The 21,469-nt window shown below is 40.9% G+C and overlaps 1 protein-coding gene and 1 long non-coding RNA gene across 4 annotated transcripts in view; one reads left to right on the top strand and one right to left on the bottom strand.

Annotated features, from left to right (window-relative positions):
* The window catches only part of MAPRE2 (microtubule associated protein RP/EB family member 2), an 89,044-nt gene that overhangs the window by 16,555 nt on the left and 51,020 nt on the right, over nt 1-21,469 (top strand). For both annotated transcript variants that reach the window (XM_083623086.1, XM_083623087.1), the window contains exon 2: nt 6,533-6,595. The gene's annotated coding sequence lies outside the window, so the exon portion shown is untranslated. The remainder of the gene's footprint in view (nt 1-6,532; nt 6,596-21,469) is intronic.
* LOC310766674 overlaps nt 16,925-21,469 on the bottom strand; it is a 72,514-nt gene continuing 67,969 nt past the window's right edge. For both annotated transcript variants that reach the window (XR_014550341.1, XR_014550342.1), the window contains one exon: nt 16,925-18,231. This is a non-coding gene — a long non-coding RNA (uncharacterized lncRNA). The remainder of the gene's footprint in view (nt 18,232-21,469) is intronic.

Raw genomic sequence — 21,469 nt, forward strand, 5'->3', positions numbered from 1 at the left:
ACATCTCCTGTTGTTAGATTGTCACCCCATGGTTCATTGCTCTGCAGTCTACCTGGCATCTGTTGTCTCCTATAGGATTTGGGTTGAAGAAGAAAAGAGTGTGGTATGACTTTTGTAGCAGAGAGCAGATACTGCAGAACCTAGATACACATAGCTGAAGTTCAGTTTGCAGTTACAGTATCTGAAACATTTTTACACTGCTTTTCAATTTTGTAAGCACACTAAAATAAACTTTACCGCTAAGGTGTTTGACAGTCTTCTTTGGTCTGGTCAGTTGACTGTAGGTTGAAACCGTTCTATGTGCTCAATATTGCATACTGTGTAGATTTACAAAAAAAAAATTACTCTGCAACATTCTACTGCAATTTAGTAATAATATTTATAGTCATTTTGTGTCATTTACAGCATTGTGTTTGAGTTTATTTAAATAGCATAGTGACATTTGTCCTCTTCTGATAACCGGATAAGTTGTTTGTGATAACTATTATGTGCTATTTGTACTTTTACTTCAAAGTTTCAATAACTAATGGTTATTATATCTGAGTAACTGTATAATATTTAATTACAGGTCTGTGCTTAAATCAGATTTCCTTATCTAAGTGAAGTTTTCTGAAACTATTAACTTTTGTTGCATAAGATGTAATTGTCAAAAAGATTACACATTTGAGGTTTCTAAAAAGCCTGCATTTTATGGTTTGATTCATGTGTTTTGCAGAGGCTGTTTTATGCAGAGTTTGTTCTGGGCTTCAGCTGGCAAACAAATGTGATGGAAAAGGAAACAGAATACTTTGATAAGGTTACAAAATGATAGGACCTAAAACACTGATGATTTCTTGGCATCCAGACATAGCTTCCTGAATGGGGGCATAGATATTGTTTTCTTCTACTTGAAAAGAGCTACTGGTTACTGGCACTGCTTTTGTTCCTTGAAATGAATCACACTCAGTTGGATGGAGCCATTAATCCATTTCCCTTTCAACTGACCTATTAGAAAGCAACGCTTCTTTGTGCCTGGCATTGCTGATCATCTGTTGAACATCGCTACAAAATACAATTCCTTACTGCATTTCTACATAGAACAGATTCCTGGCTTGTTTGGTGTTATTGCTGTTGTTTTTAAAAAAGTAACAACTCTATCCTTTTTGGAATAGGGATACTTTTTACATACTGGCTTTCTTACTCCAGTGGGCTTATGTCCCCTGTAACTAAGTCACAAGTTAGAGCTAGTAAAATCAACAAGTAAGATTCCAGACTTACCATCTGCAAAGTGATTGTGTCTGATCTCAGCCATGAATAAATGGTCTAAATCAGGGCAGGTTCAGTGTTGAGGGTAGCAACATATATCACTCTGTCCTCCAATTCTTCCTACTGATCATACTTGTAGTCTTGCTGTTAGAGATCTGATCATAGCTACAGTTGCTTTTATAAAATAACATTTTTAATGCTGGCTGTAAGTGTAGCTAGGTCCTTTTAAAAGTCTCAGTATGTCTTTGGGTTATCGTTTCTACTTCACAGTAAAGAAACTGGAATAGTCCAGATAAAGGTTTCATGTAACTTTAGACAGGAAATTTGCCACCATTGTGGTTAAGCATCAGCGGCATATGTGCCCTCTAGGCAACCTTGCCCACAATGCTTCTCTCTGTGGAATAACCCCTTTGTGCAAGACATGGAATGTCTGCACTGCTACCACTTTGTTGGCAGCATGGGGGAGTGGCAGCAGTGCTGAAGGAAGAGAAGGAAGATGGAAGAGGTTGCAGTGGGGAAAATGAGGAGAATGTGGTGGCAACACCATCCCATCTTAAGATGGTGGAATGTCTTGCACTTGTCCTGCCTGGGCATGATGTTTGTTGGGAGACCAAAGTCTGTTGTGTGTAATAGTGTTAAGGTGGATTACAGGGGATGGTAGGAATACTTAATTACAATAGTCTCTGCCAGATGCAGAATAATTTCAGAATGCACTGATGGTTTCTGAGAAGGAATCGGCAATGGCTGTTTCCCCATGTTTTGAACAACCTTTCTAAAGATTCTTGGCCTTTTTCCTTTAGCATTTTAAAACACAGGAAACACACTCTGGAATGGTGCTTGGATTAATATAGTGGTGCATAAATGTCATCTTATACAGATGCTTTATACTTAGCCAGACCGTTTGTCCATCTAGTACTGTCTGCTTTGGCAATAGCACTCCAAAGTCTTGGGAATAAATCTTTCTCAGCCCCCCATGATACTTTTAGTTGGAGTAGCCACAATTTTAACCTAGGACATTTTGCATGCAGCTATGGGCACTCAAAGGTTATCGTGAAGGAAAAAGAAAGAGTGATTTTGGGCAATGCTTTAAATATACCATAGAGCTGATTCACATAAGCAGGCAGTGCTTTATCTTCTCCATGCGAGCATATATTCAGGAACCATAACTTCTAGACCAGTGACAGAAATTGCTGTGGATTCCCCTGTGTATGCAGCTGAGTCCCACTTAACATTTTTCCATGTGACTGTGTGCCTCAGTGCATGATCACTTACTGCTGGGATCTGGGCCTTGGAGCAATGGTTGGACTGGGAATAGAAATGCAGAGTAAAGGCTAACTTTGAAACAGGTTGCCTCTTTTGATTTACAGAACTGTCTCTGGAGAAAAGCAAATGGAGCAGGGCCTTTTCATGTTATTATATCAGGCAGTTAACCTGGTGTTCACTTTAATAACCCCTGACTCCTTGATACTTCAGAAAGTCAAGTTCCTGGGGCTGAAATACCACAAGAATGTTCTGATAAGATATTTGTGAGCAAAACTATATAGCTGGGAGCCAAACTCGACATGGTGTTAGATGTGTGAAGGCATCTGTCTCCTTCTCTCCCTTTGGCTGAAAGTAGCCGTTAAGGGCCTTCTGCCCTCCTGACACAATCTGATCCAACTTTGAATGCCCACTGGCTACAATTAGCAAAAAGACTGAGAGAGCAAAGAGACATTGGAATTGTATTAATGCATCGCTGATGTCCTACTTAATTTGACTGTGAGATAGACAGCTTTTGTTCAGTTAAGTTCAGCACAAGAAACTACATCAACTAGTGTTCTAATCTGGAAGCAGTTTGGATAGCTTTGCATAGGCTTACTTACAATTACAAAAGGCCACCATGTATGTCAACATAGTCGTTCTGCTTGCTCTGTTGTCCATGGTTTAATAGTAACCAATAAAATATTTATGACTGTATTCCTATGGATATGATCACTTGCCTATGAAAACTTTGAAGACATCTTTAGACAGCATGATGGAGAACTTCGACAGTTCTGCCTGTGGCCTTGAGCGAATTCTATAGATCTTGTTATGGAATGTCAGGTGCTGCAAGCTCTTAACTCACTGTGAAATCAATTGAGCACCAGAGGGCTCAAGTGAGAGTTGTTCAGATGAATGCTTGTCAGGCTCATTGATAATGAAAAGTGGTATCCTTGGCCCTGAAGATTAGGGGACATAATGTTGGTAAGAGCTTTAAAGTGCATTTATTGCAGAGACTTAAACGGCACTAAAAATAATCTCACATATTGTTTTCTACAGTGAAATGTTTCTTGTGTTGCTGGTGCTGTGTGTGTCTACTGGGCATTTAAGTAGATGATTATCGAGTTCTGAAACTAACAATCCAGTCTTAAACAAGTTTGTTTGGAATGAAGTCCTACTAAGTTCCATGGAACTGATTTCATAATGCATGTTTAGGATTGCTGCCTAAACCAGCCCAGTAGCACCGTCTTTATATTTGCATAAGTCATTATTTGACCGTCAGCATTGAGTCCTTTACTTACCTGTACAGACTGGTCTGGAATGTCTCTGCAGTTCTATCATTCCCTCTAATAGGCACCCCAGCCCCTGAGTGTGGAAGTGAATATCCTGTATATGTGGACTGATAATATGAAAGCTTGTTACTCTAAAGAATTTATGGACTTTGGCTATTGTTGGGGTGGGCGAAACATATACATTGCATGTGTCCAGAGCAATAGAAGATCCAGAACATCTTCACATCATCTGATGGCATTCCCCTTCCCCCAATGCTTCAGACTTTTTGCTCTTATGTTTTTATATTACAAGAGCTTAGTAGTTACTGCTCTTTGAGGGCCCCATACCACATAGAAACCACATAGAAGGATCTCACTGCAAGAGCCATGGTAATCCTCCACACTCTGATGCCAGCATCATTTTTTCCATACAATCATGTCCTTACCTCCCATGTTGTTCCCTACATTCTTATGTTGCTATGGGGAGTGTGGGGTGGAGTAAGAAGAGAGTGGCAGCCATGTGGCTCCTATAATGAAAGAACTGGCTCATAGGCTGGGGCAAATAATAATGATGGGAGAGAATACAGTGGAACGTAAGATGATTGTTTATGATTACTGTGATAGTTCTATGCAATCCTTGCAAAAAGCATCCCCCCCCCATTTCTCTTCAAGAGTAGGTCTGTGTAGCAGAAGACTCACTGTGGCTTCTAAATTTTGTGTGTGTGTGAATCAATTTTCTATAGAACTTCCCAGTTCTCTTTGCATTGGTTTTTGGTGGTATCTCCATTTTTTGTGGTTTTCCACAGAGGTGGATCATGAACAGGGCTGTATAGAAAACTGCCATTGATCCAACGTCCTAAAATTATCAACTTTTTATCTAATTCACTCCCCCTTTCTAAATCAAGTTCGGTAGTACAGTTCAGTAACCTCAGACTCGGAACTTGGTAGTTTAATAGGGCCTCCCTTCTTTAGATTGCCGTATTGCTTCATTCACTTCAAATTGTGGTAAGCCAACCCTGATGAGTTTGGGGGAACCCCATTCTGCTGAGTGAGGCTCTGGATACCTGCCCCAAAGTCCTGCCCTGATGGTACCACCGGCAAATTAGCCTTCCAAGTATGCTATGCCTGGAGAACAGTCAACAACCAAAGCAAGGCAGTACAGGTGGCAGGGGGGGCAAATGGGTAGAATTTTCAGTGGTCTGGAAGTGATGCTTCAGTGCCTTTCATTGCTTTTTGCACCTCCTCATGATTTGTCAAAGCAAAACAACTGGCATAATATGTCATACCTTCAACCTTGTAAGATGTCAGATTCCCTGAACACAGAAGAAAAATGTGGCCTGCTTGATGTCCCGAATTGAGTTGAGGCAGAGGAGTTGCTGCTGGGCAGAATTGATTTGACTGGAGATTGGCAGAGGCTTCCATTGTCTCTGACCATTGGCTATGTTGACTAGGACTGATGGGAGTTGTAGTCCCAACAACACTTGGAGGACACCACGTTGGCTGCATTGGACAATACTCAGTGAGATGGATCAATGATCTGACTCAGCTTTTCGTCCTGCTTCCTTAAGCAGCTTCCTATTCCATGCATCATTTAATGAATATAAATCATTGAAATCACTTGGTTTAGCACTCCATATAACTGGGAAATTTAAATTTGCACCTTTCTGTCATGTGCATGAAAGTGTTGGAAAGGAAATGTGGCAAGGTCTTGGTGCTCGGGGGTAAGAGTTTCAGGGGAACTGACAGCTTGTACTTGGAAGATATCAAGTGATATGCTGAAGTGAATGGAAGCTGTTAAGAACGGGAAAGTAAATGAAGGGTAATATCAGTTCACTTGACGCGTTTTCAAATGTTGCCATTCAAGAGAGGAAAGTATTGGTTCACTATGAATCTGAAGGATCTCGGTGTCCTGAGAGGCAATCTGTTTGGAGGGTGCAAGGAGAACAAATCTTACCTAACCATAGCAACTAGAAGATGGCTGTGAGGTGGCTAAGTATTTAGCTACCCCAGATAGCTCACACACTGTGCTACATGACTGAACATTGCAAACAAATAGTGCTTTTCCATGTGTACAGATACCAAAAGAAGAACAAGGTGGGATATTACTGCTGCTGCATGGGGATCGTCCCACCAACCTCAGCCCACCCTGCACCTGCCTGCTTTCTTACCTACAACCAATCCAGAGAGCCACACTGCTTGTCTGCCATATCCTTCATTTTATATTTCAGTATTTTCACATTTAGGATATCAACCAGCGTTTTATTCTGGAGAAGACATATAAAACACTTTTTGTTTTTTGCTTAGGTTCAAACATCTCTGAACAGTTTCTCTCTGTGTGTGTGTTTTTTATCTTGGAGATAAACACCTTTGTACTGCAGCATGATGTAACATTCATACAGGTATCCTGATGTGTCCTATGGGTATTCACACTCTAACTATTTATATAAATAATTGTGTAAGGATTGCACCATGTTGAATTCCCAGGGCTTAGTGGGGCCTGCTCATTAGAATGGAGAAGTGATTACAGTCTATCTTTCCAATTACCTTTTGTGTTTTTTTCAGATTTCAGGCATGTGTTATGCCTAGATCAAGGAGACATCACAATATAGGAGATGCATCTTGTTAACAGTAGCTCTGTGTTTGATAGTGTGCACTGTAATGAATAGTTTCTCATCTTTGTATGGCTACATGACTGTGCCTCTGGAAAAACAAATGTCTTAGGTTGCTGCTTCTGATTTTTCTTGTTGAGCTAAACAATGCTTTATTTTCTTTTTCAGAACTGAATTGCTGCAAAGAATCATTTCATTCTAGCAACTGGGGAAGGTGCATGAATGCACAAAGTAAGTTCTGTGTTTTTGTTGCCTTACTAAGATAGATATTGACTGAATTTCATATTTATGACGTTCTTTTTCTTCCTTCAGGAAGCCTAAAGTGGCTGGCAGTACATGTAAAACAATTCAAAAGCATTGCAATCAATATTTCTAAACAATAAAGCCATTTGATGGCATACCATCTTTATAATGACGAATGACTGAGAATTTTATTGGAATTTTAAAATATTAGTTTAAGTATCTCGCTTAACTAACTAATCCAGTAACTAATCCAATATATGCAGCAAGCTGTATAAAACATGAAAAGCAATGTGATGTGAAGACTGGAGAACAATAATACAGTTAGGTGATATATCCACAAGGTGGCAATGTGTAGAAAGTCTTTCTAAAATAGAAGTGTGAAATAAGAAGATGCTGTGGCAGAATGTACTATTCTAAAAATGCTTTTTTTAAAAAACTAACGCTTCTTTTATGTGCCCTGGATTTTAAATGCAAGAGAAATCTATAGCATGGAATTTGGTTTAAGTATGTAGTATGTATGTAAGTATGCATGCTTTCTGTCTTACTGGGCAGCCTGTCATCTCAAAGTAGACTTCAACGAAGCATCAATTCCAATCTGGTTTCAAGCTTGGTTTTGGGATGAAACAGTTTTGTTGCCTTGACAGATGACTTGAGCAAGATAACCTATGTGGGGAACGCTACCCTACTAGTTTTTCTGGACCTCTCATTGGTTTCAGTACCATCAACCATGGTATCTTTCTGGATCTCTTGGGCTGGGCTTAGGAGGCATTGTTTTGGTTGTTTCCATAAGGTGATACTGCAGGACTTAGCTCCATTCCCTGGCCTTTGGCCAAAGGGGTTCCACAGAATCGATATTGTACCTCCTGATCTTAAACATCTATCATGATAAAGCTGGGGAAAGTCATCTGGAAGTTTAAGCTATAGTATTGTTGGTATGTTTCTGAGTTTCCAGCTCTCATCTCCACTTTTTTTTTTAATCTCAGAGCCTGTGGAAATTCAAACTAGTGCAGTTTGAATAGTGCAGAATAGTGCAGGGAAACAAGCTGATGTTAAATTCAAGCAAGACAGAGGTGCTGCCTGTGCAGATGGTTCGAGAAACATGTAGCGTGTCATGCCACTAAGGCCCAATTCACACTTAACATGAAAGCAAACCATGGCTTAGCTTGAATGAGCAAACATGTGGGCTCCCATTGAGAACATTGCAGCTGCTGTGCTCCTCCTAGTTTTGCTGCTGCCACACTGCTTTGAGCTTCACTGTGATTTGGCTTAGCATTGCAGCCAAACCTGGGCTCACGGTTTATTTTGCTCCAGACAAACCATAAGATGCAGTCAATACTTGTTCTATGATGCATTGCTTGTGGTTTGTCTGGAAGAGATAAACCATGAGCCCAGGTTAGGATGTAACAGTAAGCCAAATGACAGATTAGCCCACAGTTACAATACAGAAGCAAAGCAACCACAATCTTCTCACTGGAAGCCTGTACATTTGCTCACACGCTAAGGCATGGTTTGGCTTTGGACAGGGCTGGGGAGCCTATGGCCCTCTAGATGTTACTGATCTCCAACTTATTTCAGCCCCAGCCAGCATGGTCTGCAGTCAGGGATAGTGGGAGTTTGAGTCCAGCTACATTAGGTCCACAGCTTTCCCAGCATTGGCTTAGAGTTACATGCAAAGCAGCTCTAAGTCTAGCTGCTACTTGTGAGTATCTGCTTCTTGCTAGTGCTCTTAAAACAAATTCTGACAACCTACACTACACTACGCTAGTGTATCAAAACTGGCAGTGTTATAACTTACAAGTGGAATGAATGTTAAATACCACTGAGGGACTACAGAAGCCCACTTAGAACAGTGCCATAGATAATAAAAACTGATCTTGGAAGCCATATGTTTCCGGGAGTGTCTCTTCCCTAGATCAACAGTCAGTTTCCTAAATAATTCCCCATTGAATTCTGCCTGCCACGTAATATTTCCCCCCCAAAGGGATGCCATCATCTATTGCAATATATTTTATAGTATAATAAGCTGCATTGCAACTTCACAGTACATGGCTTCATCATGATGTTGTAGAAGTAGCAAGTTTTGTTCAGAAGCTTTTAATTGGTTCTTGTCTGGGGCATGTAAAATCAATTACAATTTTCATATGCAGCTATATTTATCCCGCGGCCTGAAATATTTTACCAGTGTAGGTTGAACATATTGTTTGCTATATATTTATATTTATAGAAGTATTTAGATGCTGCTCTCTCATAAAATATAAGTGCAGTGTACAACAATATAAAAAGATAAGCCATTAAAAATAGTACAGTACCATCATTGAAATGACTGGCTACTCAAGAAAATTCAAAACAACTGTATAGGCCCTGTCAGCATGAAAATGTCTTCAAGAGTCAAAAGGCAAAAGCAAGGATGCCTGCTGAGTCTCTGTTTGGAAGGGTTTTCTGCAGCATGGAACCAGTGGCACTAAATGCACTGCTTCTGGTTGGCCTCTGCAACATGGGGGACAACTAACAACACTCTTTCAGATAACAACCACTGTCAGCATACTGGGTTGAAGTCTATGGAGAGAAACAGAGCCATTAACTTTATGTTTGCATTCTAGCATGGGCTTTTTTTAAGGGAAACAGATTGTTACTCAACCCAAGACCTTGGAAAGGGTAGGTGATAAATCTAAAGACAACAAGAGAGTAAGAGAAGAGGGAGCACAAAGAAACAATAAGACAGCAGGGGATCAGTGGAATAGCAGGTCCCCTTTAGAAAGAAGATACTATTCTGCAGCACACAGAAGCCAGCAGAGGAAAAATGCAAAGCTTAAAGGATGTATGGTGGGGTTACTAGAATCTATCATCTTGATCATTTGACAAAGGTAAAGGGAAATCGCCATGTGTGCTTGATCTCCAAGATAACCAACATTTGAAGGAGAATAATTTTTTTGCTGCAAGATGCTTGCTAAACTCTGGGTTCCAACTGGAACCTATATCTAACAGAAACACATTCCCAAAATCACACATAAAGGATTCTACAAAATTAGTGAGATTTTGTTAATTCAGAATTAATTGCAAATGTTCATCCTTAATTTTATATTACTTGTTTGAATGAATCCAACTGTGCTGTCTAGGAGGCAGGTTTATTACTAGTCAGTTAGTATAACTCCCAAGGGATAATATCCAGTAATAGAATGGGGGGGAGCTGTATTAAAAAAATCAGATCGTTTTTAAACAGGTCCTTACAAGGGCACTGAGCCTAGCTTACCATTACTAAAATAAACAAGCAATCTAGAAGTATAAACAAACATTCCATTTAAGTTAACATTTCCCCATCAAGGGGGAAAGTATCAATGTCTTCCCATGCTTAAGGAAAAACAATAACAAACCCCTAAAAATAGTAGATTTGAAATAAAGGAATATGAGGCTGACTCTGCAACTATTCATGGGGTGTAGAGTTGCCAGAAATTATATGATGCACTCATTATTTATTTTTGTATCTATATGCCATCCTTCTGCTAGAGCAGGTTACAAACTAGGCATGAAAAATAGTTGTTGAAATCACTGAACACAGTAACAGAATGAGGTATTAACAGCCTTTTTGAATAAAAATAATTTAAATATCTATATGAAAGATAACTGGTAAGAGCTAGGCAAATCTCCACAATAGCAGTAGGGAATCTTATTTCAGCCTAAATGTGGACAATTTAGGCTTTTGGGAACCAGAAGTAAAAGTGGGTGTGGTCAGTTGTGAAAAGTGGGTGAAAAGAGATGCAACTCTTTCATTTGCACATTAGCTCTGCATTCCAGCCATGCAAAAACCAGAAATTTCTACACACGGCCACACCTCTCCACTCTCTACCCTCTATTCAGGCAAGCAAGAAGTACAGTATTCAGTTCACAGAAACAATCCCCCCAGGCAAAAGCACTGGGTGGTTGAGAGACTGTTTGGTTGTAGAGAAGCATCAGTGAAAAACATGGCCTGGAGAGGGTCCCAAGGGCTAGATAGAGAGGGGCTTGGAGCGTTGTGTTTGGTCACCAAACCTAAGATTCCCCACCCTTGCGCTACAATGATTCATATTGGTGTGACCACAAAGAAGATTCCATCTTCCAACTTCATCAAAGTTTCTTAGAGCTTTATAGGCTAAGACAGGGGTAGGCAACCTAAGGCCCATGGGCCAGATGTGGCCCAATCGCCTTCTGAATCCGGCCCCTAGATGGTCCGGGAATCAGCGTGTTTTTACATGAGTAGAATGTGTCCTTTTATTTAAAATGCATCTGTGGGTTATTTGTGGGGCATAGGAATTTGTTCATTCCCCCCCCCCAAAAAAATAGTCCGGCTCACCACATGGTGTGAGGGACGGTGGACCAGCCCACTGCTGAAAAAGGTTGCTGACCCCTGGGCTAAGACTAGCATTTTAAATTGAGTCCAGAAATAAATAGGAACATACCACCTCCTAGCAAATTACAGAACGCATAACACATTTTTTATGTGATACCTCATAAAAAAATTCTAGTGTTCAGGTGTATATTTCAGATATACATTTCAAATAAATGAAAGCCAACACAAAGTGCACTGAATTTGAACTTGCATGAAATTCAGACATAGAGTTGGGATAGTTTCACCCCCTTTTAATATCCAGTGTACACAATCCCCAGTTACACTGTAAACTGCCCTGTTCCTCAGATAGAGGGCAGTATAGAAATGTAATAAATATTGATAACAAATAAGAGAAACGTGAAAATGTAACACCTAAATTTAAGTTTTTTAAATATAAATATGTGGGATTTTATTAGCACAGAGGAATAGTGGCATGTTTCTTTCTTTCTGCTGTGATAAATGTGTGACACAACTCCAGAACACTTTTCTAGTGTTTTTATATTTTCATTCAGCTTTCCATACTGCCCTTCCTTACCACAGCCCTTTGCCATGGTCTATACTGTTGCACAATGTAAGGAAGGCCAAACCAGCAATAAACTACTTTGGTTGTGTCTGAATGTGTCACTGCGGCAGCGGCGTAGCGTTGGTTGTCAGCACCTGGGGCAAGGCAAGTAATTTGCGCCCCCTAACCCCTAACCTGCCGCCGCTGCCAGCTTCTTCTTGCTGCTGCCTGGGCTGGGGTATTTACGGTAAGGTAGCCACGGCGACGGCGACGGCGGGTCCGTGTCAGGTGATCTGAGACGAGTTGCCGCTGGCGCTGCCACCCAAACGACGCCACTTGCCCGGAGGAGGAGGAGGGCAGAGAGGCGAGAAAAATGCAACATGGCCCAACAGCTGCAGCAGCGGCGGCGGCGGGGCTGTGAGGAGGGGCTGCCTGGCGCGCCCTCCGCGGCCCTGACGCGCAGGGACCGTGGCGACTGCTGAGAGCCACTGCCTGCCGGACGCCTTCAGCCCGGACGCACGCACAGCTTGTCGGTTCCGCGAGACATGGGGCTCTGCTACAGCCTGCGCCCGAGGCTCTTCGGCGACTCCGGAGGCGGCGAGCGCGCCCCCCCCCCCAGATGTTGCGCCCGGTGCGGCCGGGCCCCCCTGCATCCCCCACGCTACGCCACTGCACTGCGGAACAGAAGGAAAGTAGTCTTGACTCTGGTAAGGATTAGGCATGCAGTCGCTGTCCATAAGTATCTATTGAAGGGAAAGGCTTCACCTACATGCATCCCTTTGTAGTGCTTCCTTCACTATTAAAACATGTCCTTTTGGTGCTCTACAGTTCTCAAAGGCACAAAGAAAGTCATTTTTCAGACCCAGTTCCCTACTCCAACTTAGCCTCACTTTTGGGTAATGATGCTGACCTACAAACAGGTTCCTGAGCTCTATTGACTGGCTTTCATTTTCCTTTTTGAAGACTGTGTTAATTATTGGGAACAAATCAGTTCTTTTGCATTTGCAACAAGCCTAGTATGTAGCACAATATGGCCTAGTTTCCTGCTGTGCCATAAACTTCAGCATACTTGCCTATTTCCATCTATATAATTCATTACCATCATCTCTCTTTCCTGCCAGATCAGTTTGGCTTTTGTGACTGTCCCCAAAAAACTTATGGCTGAGGCTACCAATAATAAAAGATACAGTGATGAAACTCTGCCAACGCTACCTTTCCCTCCTCCTGTTTTTGTGTGGCTCCCCTGACCCACTCACCATGATGCTATCTGCAATGGTAGTACTAAATTAAGCAACAAGTTGGATGTTTTTTTAATGGTGGTGGTGGGGCTTCTCTTAGAGGAAGTGACTCCTTTGTTCTACATCGATGTCAATCCCTTTCATGTGGGGGATACATGTTTGTGGACCCTTTCTGTGAGTAACAAAATAGGGTACCAGGAAACGGCAGTATTGTATCATAAAAGAATAGGAAGGCTTGCTCTTTAAATACAGGAAGTGTGGAAGGAAGTTTGTAGTGTCTTTACTATTCTGTTCTTAAAGATATGTAATTTGTAAAGTCACTACTGAAATTACCTGAAATGTTTATCAAACTGATAGTAAAGTCCCGAGATAAGATTTATTATAACATTTAGATATTCTCAGTGGGCTAACCAGTGTGGTTACAATAGCCTATGGTAAGCAAATGAAATATGTACTCTTCCTGCAAAACCTTAGTATAAATGCTTTACACTGTGTCTGATCTGATGTGCTCAAGATGGTTGTTAGCTGCTACTTGTTAGTCTAGCATATGCATGTGATAATGCAAAATAGCAATACATTATTGGTTATTATAATGTGCCATGAGTCTATGTACCATAAATAAGTTGCTTAATTACATCTGCCTATTGAGCAATTGCTAAATGACATTTTGTTGTCCAGCTTCCTGCCACAATAAAGTTCTCATTGAATAAATATAAACCTGACCATAGAAATAATAAACATATTTTAAAGGAAAACACTGTTGGGATGAGATTGAAAAGCAGATCATCAAAACTCTGGGCACACTGTACTGTTGAGTGGATTCACAGCTGGTTGTAAATTCATACTCAAAGAGTACCAGTGGTTTCTCATCAAACTTTTGAGGGAGGTTTCAAGTTGGGTGCCTCAGGACTCTGTCCTGGACCAAGCAATCTTCAATGACTAGAGGTATAGAGGATCCTTAGATTTGCAGATAACACACAACTAGGAGGGATTGCAAACACCTCATAAAAGAGGAATAAAATATCTATATAGTTTTTAGCTCTACAGTGGTACCTCGGGTTAAGTACTTACTTTGTTCCAGAGGTCCGTACTTAACCTGAAACTGTTCTTAACCTGAAGCACCACTTTAGCTAATGGGGCCTCCTGCTGCCGCTGCGCCGCCACTGCATGATTTCTGTTCTTATCCTGAAGCAAAATTCTTAACCTGAGGTAATATTTCTGGGTTAGCGGAGTCTGTAACCTGAAGCATATGTAACCCGAGGTACCACTGTAATATGCACCTTCTTGAGTATGCAGTGTGAAAATGAGCTCCTGCCCAAGGAAGGGAATAGTGCTGGGAAGTTTGTATGTATGTCTGTGCTGACTCTTAAAATTCATTAGAAATACCATGCACTGGTAAACATGCCCTAAGTTTGCACTAGTATAACCCTATGATGGCTTTTTTGGAGTAGAAAAAAATAAGATAGGGTTGCCATATTGATCCAGAAATGGCTTAGGATCTTTGAGTTTATTTATCTATTTATTACACATATCCTGCCTTCCTTCCAAGGAGCTCAAGATGGCATATATGGTAAGGTTACCAGACGTCCCCATTTCCCAGGGACAGTCCCTGGATTTAGAAATCAGTGCCCATACAAAATCCATTGAAGTTGAAAAGTGTCCCCAGATTCATTGAAAAAAATCTGGTAACCTTAATATGGCTCTCCGTCACATATTTTATCCATAAGACAACTTAATGTGACTGGTTAGACTAAGGAGGAGTCACTGAAGGTGATCTTCACTGCTGAGAAGGGAATTTAACTTGGGTATCCAAAGTTATAGTCCGGAACTCTATCCATTACGGGGATGATGAGATAATCCCACAGATTTTTTAAATTTTGTTTTTGGTCACCTCAAGTACTTGGGCAATTTAACTACTCAACCACCTTTCTATTCTCAGAGAATTAAAGCTTTGCTGTGCTGCATCTGGATAGCTGGACAAGTGCCTTGACAGCTTAACACTGAAGGCATAGGAGAGCAGTCATTGTTCACAAAACATTCTTAGGGTGAAATCTGCTTTGAGTCTCTCTTCTGCTAATCATGTGAACATATCAATATGAATGCGATAGAGAAAGTGGTTGTAGTGTGGAAGAGCATTCTAACCAACACAGATATTGCATTTTTATTACACATGTTGAGAAAGCTCTTTCTTTTTCCTGGATCAGTCTCCAAGTCTGTGTTGACATCATTTGTGTGGAATAGGATGCTCATCTGTACACAATCTAGACAACCTTATAAAAGTTTTTGGCCTGTACACTAGTTTGGGAGAGGACATAATCAATAAAGAAATTGTGAAAATAAAGCACTTCCCTGAAATGCTGCTTGTCGGCTTTCCAATATGTAGATTACTACAAATGTAGATTACCAGATTATTTTCATATTCTAGTAAGAATTGGTCAAATTGAGTATTTGCATTATTGACTGAAAATATTGTTGGAATTTCCTGAAAGTGCTCCTTTTGAATGAAATCTCATATGAAAAGGAAGGGAATTTCAGAGACAGAAGCCATAGAAGAAGCAGACTGTCCATTAAAAAAGAGGTTTCTCCTATTCACTGAAGTAACATTTTATAAGAAATCTTTGGGTTTCATTAGCATTACACCCGCTTCGGCTGTAAACCTCCAACCCTCCAAACTGTTGTTCCTTCTATTTACTTAAAGGAACTCTCTAGAGACTGGAATTGCATTCTAACAACTGGCTTGTGGTCTACATTTTATGTCAGTTGGTCTGCTGCTTATTGGAATTGTTCTGCACACAGCTATGAATGTGGGAGGAGGAAACCTACAAGATGATTTACTGTATATGTAGTGGTTTGCAGTAAGGACCAAATTAACTACATCTGTAATATGTGCATTGTTTCAAAATGTTGAAATGTCAGCTAGGCCAAAAGGTATGTCATCCATATGGAACCCATATTATTCCTTCCCTCTGTTCTCAGTATTGCATTGGCAGGGTTGTAGCTGTAAAGGGAAAGAAGACTTTTCAGATAAAGCTTCCCCTCCCCTCTCTGTGCTTGCACCATAATTTTAAGAGACACAGTGAGAAGAAAAGAGCATTTAAGGGGTTCAGATCTGCCAGGAAAAGTAGTAAATGTGCTGCACCTACATTAACAACAACAACAAAATGCTGCCGTTTCATACTCTTAGTTTGATATGTGTGTGTGTGTCTCCCCCCCCCCCGTCCCACCCAAAGTAGTGAGAATGAGCAGACATTTTATTTACTATATTGTTCTCCCAGACCCTCCAAGTGTCCCTATTTTCCAGAGACATCCTAGTTTTGGATTTGATCCCAGAATGTCCCGCTTTTCCTAAGATGTCCCTATTTTCACTGGAGATATGTGGGAGGAAATGGAGTTTTCCGACCCCAGAGCCATCTGAAGGCAATCCTGTATGGGGAAGGGTTTTTTAAATGTTTTATTATGTTTTTTATATGTTGGAAGCTGCCCAGAGTGCTGGGGCAATCCAGTAAGATGTGTGGGATATAAATAGTAAAATTATCATTATGGAATGGGACATCCCTATTTTCATCAAAGAACGGCAAATCTTCATGTTCTAGGACATTTGGGGGCTATCCAGTTCTCATCTCTACACTGAGATGAGTTCTCATCCAACCAGTATCCATTTGCCTACCTGTCAATTACTTTTTGTGGTTGTTGTCATTGGTCTTTTAAATGCACAAACATGTGTCAAAGCTCATCCTTCATTCCTCACTTCTGGCAAGCCATGGGAAACCTTATGTGCCATTTTATCATTATCATTTATATACTGTCATCATCCTCAAAGATGCTTTTAGAAGAACAGAGATCCCTTTCCTGAGGAGCTTACAATTAGAATTGAACAAAGAGGCAATCGAAGGGGACAGAAGTAAGGAAAGGCCAACAGGGAAGAAATATTATGTTGGTTACATGTGCTTAAGCTAAGTTACAGGAGAGCACCCTTTTGGCCAGAGGGTGGGAACCAGAAGTGGCCAACCTTCTGTAAGCCACATTGGGTGGATTGACTGGCAGGTGGCCACACCCATCAACTAGCATATGATGTCAGGCATGGGAGGGGGGGAACCTATCAGGCATGCACAGCTTAGAGTATGCTCCTGATTGTTCCTTTGCAGCCATGACTTCCATTTGGTGCCAGATTTAAACAGTGCTGAATGCAAACCACATCTGCAAAGGAACAACTGGTGACAGGTTAACATCATGCAAGTGTTCTAGGAGGCAGTTCCAAGCATATGGGGGAGAAAGGCCAAAGTCTTTTGAGGGAGCAGGACACCTTTGGGTGGTTGAGGGTAATGTAACTGGAGGAGTGAAGATCACAAGAAAGTATTGAGATATAACAGTAGCGAGAATAAGGGAGCAAGAACATGGATAGATGTAAAGGTAAGGACAAGGACCTTCTGTAGGATTGGGGAGTATATAGGAAGGATGTAGGGTGCCATGTGGTCAGATCTCTTATAGAGATAAAATATTTGACAGCACAGTCATGGATAGATGTAAGGGAACTCTGGTGAGACAAGGGGAGACCAGAGGAGAAGACTGTAGGGTATAGCTGAGAAATGGCCAAACATGACCAGAATTTCTGTTGATGGGGGCAGGGAGAAGTGACCTGACCTGACCATGGGGTGCCTTCAAACTGTCCATATCTTGCAGGAGAGAGCCAAGCACATATCAGAACTTTAGGTTTGTGCTGTTAAAGTGCTCTGTTGTTCTGGCACAACAAACCCACTTATAAACAAATGGATATTTTGTGGTTTGGAAAGTCATAGACAAATGCATTGGAAAGCATGAGGTAAATGAATGACTAATGGAAATATGTGTAGACACTCTGCAAACAAATTGGGATGAATGTTCATTTTCATGTAATTCCTCCATAAATAAATCAGAATGGATTCTCAATAAAGACCAGACATAGTCTAACCTACATGTAAGCTTTGTGCAAGCAAAACGAATAGGTAATTTGGACGACCCAATGGACTAAATATGGGGGGTGAAGATGAAAAAGTAATTGAGTTAAGTCTATGTGCCTGTTCAACAGGCTATGTCCCATTATGTTGACAATTGTTCAGTGAGTTTGTCACCAAAGCAGGCAGAAAGCATAGGAAATGGAAGATTAAAGCACCTCCCCTTTAACTATACGGACCTTTGTCGGCAAGGTGATGTCTCTGCTTTTTAAGATGCTGTCTAGCTTTGTCATTGCTCTTCTCCTAAGAAGCAGGCGTCTTTTAATTTTGTGACTGCTGTCTCCATCTGCAGTAATCATGGAGCCCAAGAAAGTAAAATCTCTCACTGCCTCCATTTCTTCCCCTTCTATTTGCCAGGAGGTGATGGGCCCAGTGGCCATGATCTTACTTTTTTTGATGTTGAGCTTCAGACCATATTTTGCGCTCTCCTCTTTCACCCTCATTAAAAGGTTCTTTAATTCCTCCTCACTTTCTGCCATCAAGGTTGTGTCATCTGCATATCTGAGGTTGTTGGTATTTCTTCTGGCAATCTTAATTCCGGCTTGGGATTCATCCAGCCCAGCCTTTCGCATGATGAATTCTGCATATAAGTTAAATAAGCAGGGAGGTAGCAGCTTACAAAACGCTTAACATAATTAATATACAGCAACTTATTAAGCAACATAATGAAACGGGGGGAAAAACCCCAAACCTGTTATGCCATCAGTATTCTTGGTGTCATTATTCACAAGTCTACCATTAGTAAATGAGGACGCATGCTTTCCTTGCTGTGTTCTAGATGGGTACAGGATTGCTATATCTGTGGCATCACTGACAGCATGCTCAATTCTTAGGAAGAAACTGTACGGAAAGCAATGCCTGATGCCACACCCTTTCGATGAGCAGGCTGACTGAATCCAACATCTGATGCTACAAAGATATTTACACAGGACACATTTCTTATAAGAGATGGTACATCAATTCTCTGCCTGCAGATCTGTGGAGGGCAATTGGAAGATGTGCACACTCTGTATGCTTAAAAAGAAAGTTGTTAGATTACAAGTTTAAATTTGCTTTTCTTTCGAACGTCCTTTTTTTTTACACCATAAATGAAGAGCCTATAATTGCCTTCCCACATTGCTTCTGTACCTCTGTCCTGTTACATATTTGAGGTGTACTATATATTGGGTGAGGGGGAAAATAAATGCAAAAAATCTGCATTAAACCTTCTAATTTATTTTTTTATTCTTTTAATAACACAGTAAAAAGTAGGTTAGGTTTAGAATTAGAGCATTGCTGCAGGACAGACACTGAATTTCAGCACTCTGACTACTGACTTGGAGATAGCACTTGGCACCCAATGAAGCATATTCTGAATCAGCTGACAGGATCTACCCAAGTAAAGGGAATCTGGGCCTTCCATCTGTTGCCCAAGTTTTAGATGTGATGCCTTCATTTATACCCCTGAAGCTCCCAAGATTTGGACTTTGAGCTTTTATGAACCTCTATGATATTATATCTTTTAATGAAAATTGTAGGGTGTGCTGGCTTCTGTATGCAAAATTGTAAAAGCTGTTACGCTGAGCAAGAACTACTGCCCTCTGGTTGATTTGACAATAAGAGATAGCAGACTACCTATTTCAAGGTTGCAATAGGTGTGGGGTTTTGTTTTTGTTTTTGGTCTCTTGCAACTTCTCAGACGAGGTCAGAGCATTCTGCCTCTTGATTGCCTATAAGGTAGGAAGGTCAAGCTGAGAGACTTGCCCAAAGCCTCCCAATTAGTGTTGAACAGAGAGCTGAATTTGTTTTTTCATCTTTACTAACCTGGCTGCCTGTGGAAGGCAGCAAATTTTGTCACTGCACTTCTGTTGGCTGGAAGGAAGTGATGTTTCTCTTTGCTTTCATGATAGTTCCATTGTGTGTGGTGGAGGCTTGTGAAAAAGGGATCAAAGTAGATGTTTGTGAATGGAAATATTTTTTTATTTTTGCTGGTTTGATATTTTTCATCCTCTTGGCATCATTTTGCAGTATAAGGTGCCAACATATATTTGGAGTGTGGTGCCTATTATTCGAAAATGAGAATTGTTGAGACTGTGACTGGACCTTCTCTAATCCATGCTAAGTGAGGGCAAAATGTTGTTTTACATGTTTTAGAGCTCAGCCCTTAAAGCACTTTTGGAGTCTGTATGAGTTTATATAGGTTTTGGTGGGATCTGGCTCAGATTATGCCCTGAAAGAATGCCACAATGTGGTAAAGCTGAAATAAAGCTCAGGAAGCATGCTTTGCTTAAGCAATATAGTTTGTTGCCTTAATACAAAGATACAGTACAACAAAGCAGGCAAAGCATACTGTGTTTGTGGAGTGGGTGGAGATTTCCTTAGCTACTGAATAGGTGGAGTGCTGGGTGGGCTGTGTCAGAGAGAGGGGCTATCCTAGGCTGGCAGAAGGAGTTGGGATGGCTTCCTAAAGGCTTTCCTTTCTAGTCAAGTAGATAGTTTGATATCCTTTCTGTTGAATGGTAAAGGTGCAAGGCCTAACTGCAAGATAGGCTGGAGGTGTGAATTTTGGTTGGTAAAGTCCTTACCTAGGCAACTAACTCATTTGGATAATTATGGCAGGTTATGAGGTCCCTTCCTCTGGGATTCCTTAGTTTCTCTGAGATTTGTTAGTTTTGTTAGGTATGCACAATGCTTCTCTGTTAAAGTTCTCTCTCCACAAGTTCCATCCCTTACTGCAGCTGATTTCTGCCTCTGCTTCTGTGCTATGCATCTCTCTTACCACACTCTTCACCCCCCAGAAATCCCTCTGGAGGCAGGCGGGCAGGCATCTTTCAACCCCGTCACAATTCATTTGGGAACATGGATTGACCATACAGCTGAGTTAAGTGTGGTGTTGTGATTTTGGAGTGTTTGCTAAGGACCAGGAGGGTTTATGTTCAGATCTCCACTCAGCCTGTGAATCTCATTGTGTGACCTAGGACCAGTTGCAGTCTCTCACCTACACCTCATATCATGTAGTAAGTATAACATGCAGAAAGAACCATGTACACTAGCTATCCAGTGCTCCTTTGGAGGAAAGATGACATACATATTTAGTAGAACGATGATTAAACACAGAAAAAGAAAATGAGAGAGTCTTGTAGCACCTTAATTTTTTTGTGGCACGTTAGCTTTTGAAATGCCTCAAGAATGTGCTTTTTTGTGGCAACAGACTAACACAACTATCACCTCTAGATATATCTTAAGATATTGAAGACTTTTGCTTTCTCATCTGAACTGACATAGCAGAAGTTGTACTGAATATCCCATTGTCTGACAGAAAGAATGGCAATACAGTAGTATAATTTTTGTTACCCCATAGCCTTTGACTCTGTTGAATATAGTTTCCTGATATTTAAAATAGTTTTCAAGATCAAAGGTTTGTTTACCACCATATGCTAATCCAGCAAGAACTGTTGCCATGCAGAGACACTGGAGACCAAGGAGTCTGTCTGATACTATGATGCTATCAGGAGCAGCCGAAACAAAAGGAAGATACTTAGCATGTCTATTTTAAAGATCCCTTAACAAAGTGTTAATGCAAGTAGATTCTTGCAAATGTACCTCTATCCCACCCCCTCTTCATGCAAGCATATTCAAAAGGAAGAAAGCCATCAATGGCTTCAGTATATGGCCTGAGGCTGTTAAATGCATTTGAACTTTTCAAGGTGATTTCAGCAGTCTTTGTCTAAGAAAAGAGTTCTTAGACACCCTTTCCTGCCAGTGGTTTGTAACAGAATGTTGAAAAAC

The sequence above is a fragment of the Podarcis filfolensis genome, assembly GCF_964270895.1.
Source record: "Podarcis filfolensis genome assembly, chromosome: 7".
Classification (NCBI taxonomy): Eukaryota; Metazoa; Chordata; class Lepidosauria; order Squamata; family Lacertidae; genus Podarcis; species Podarcis filfolensis.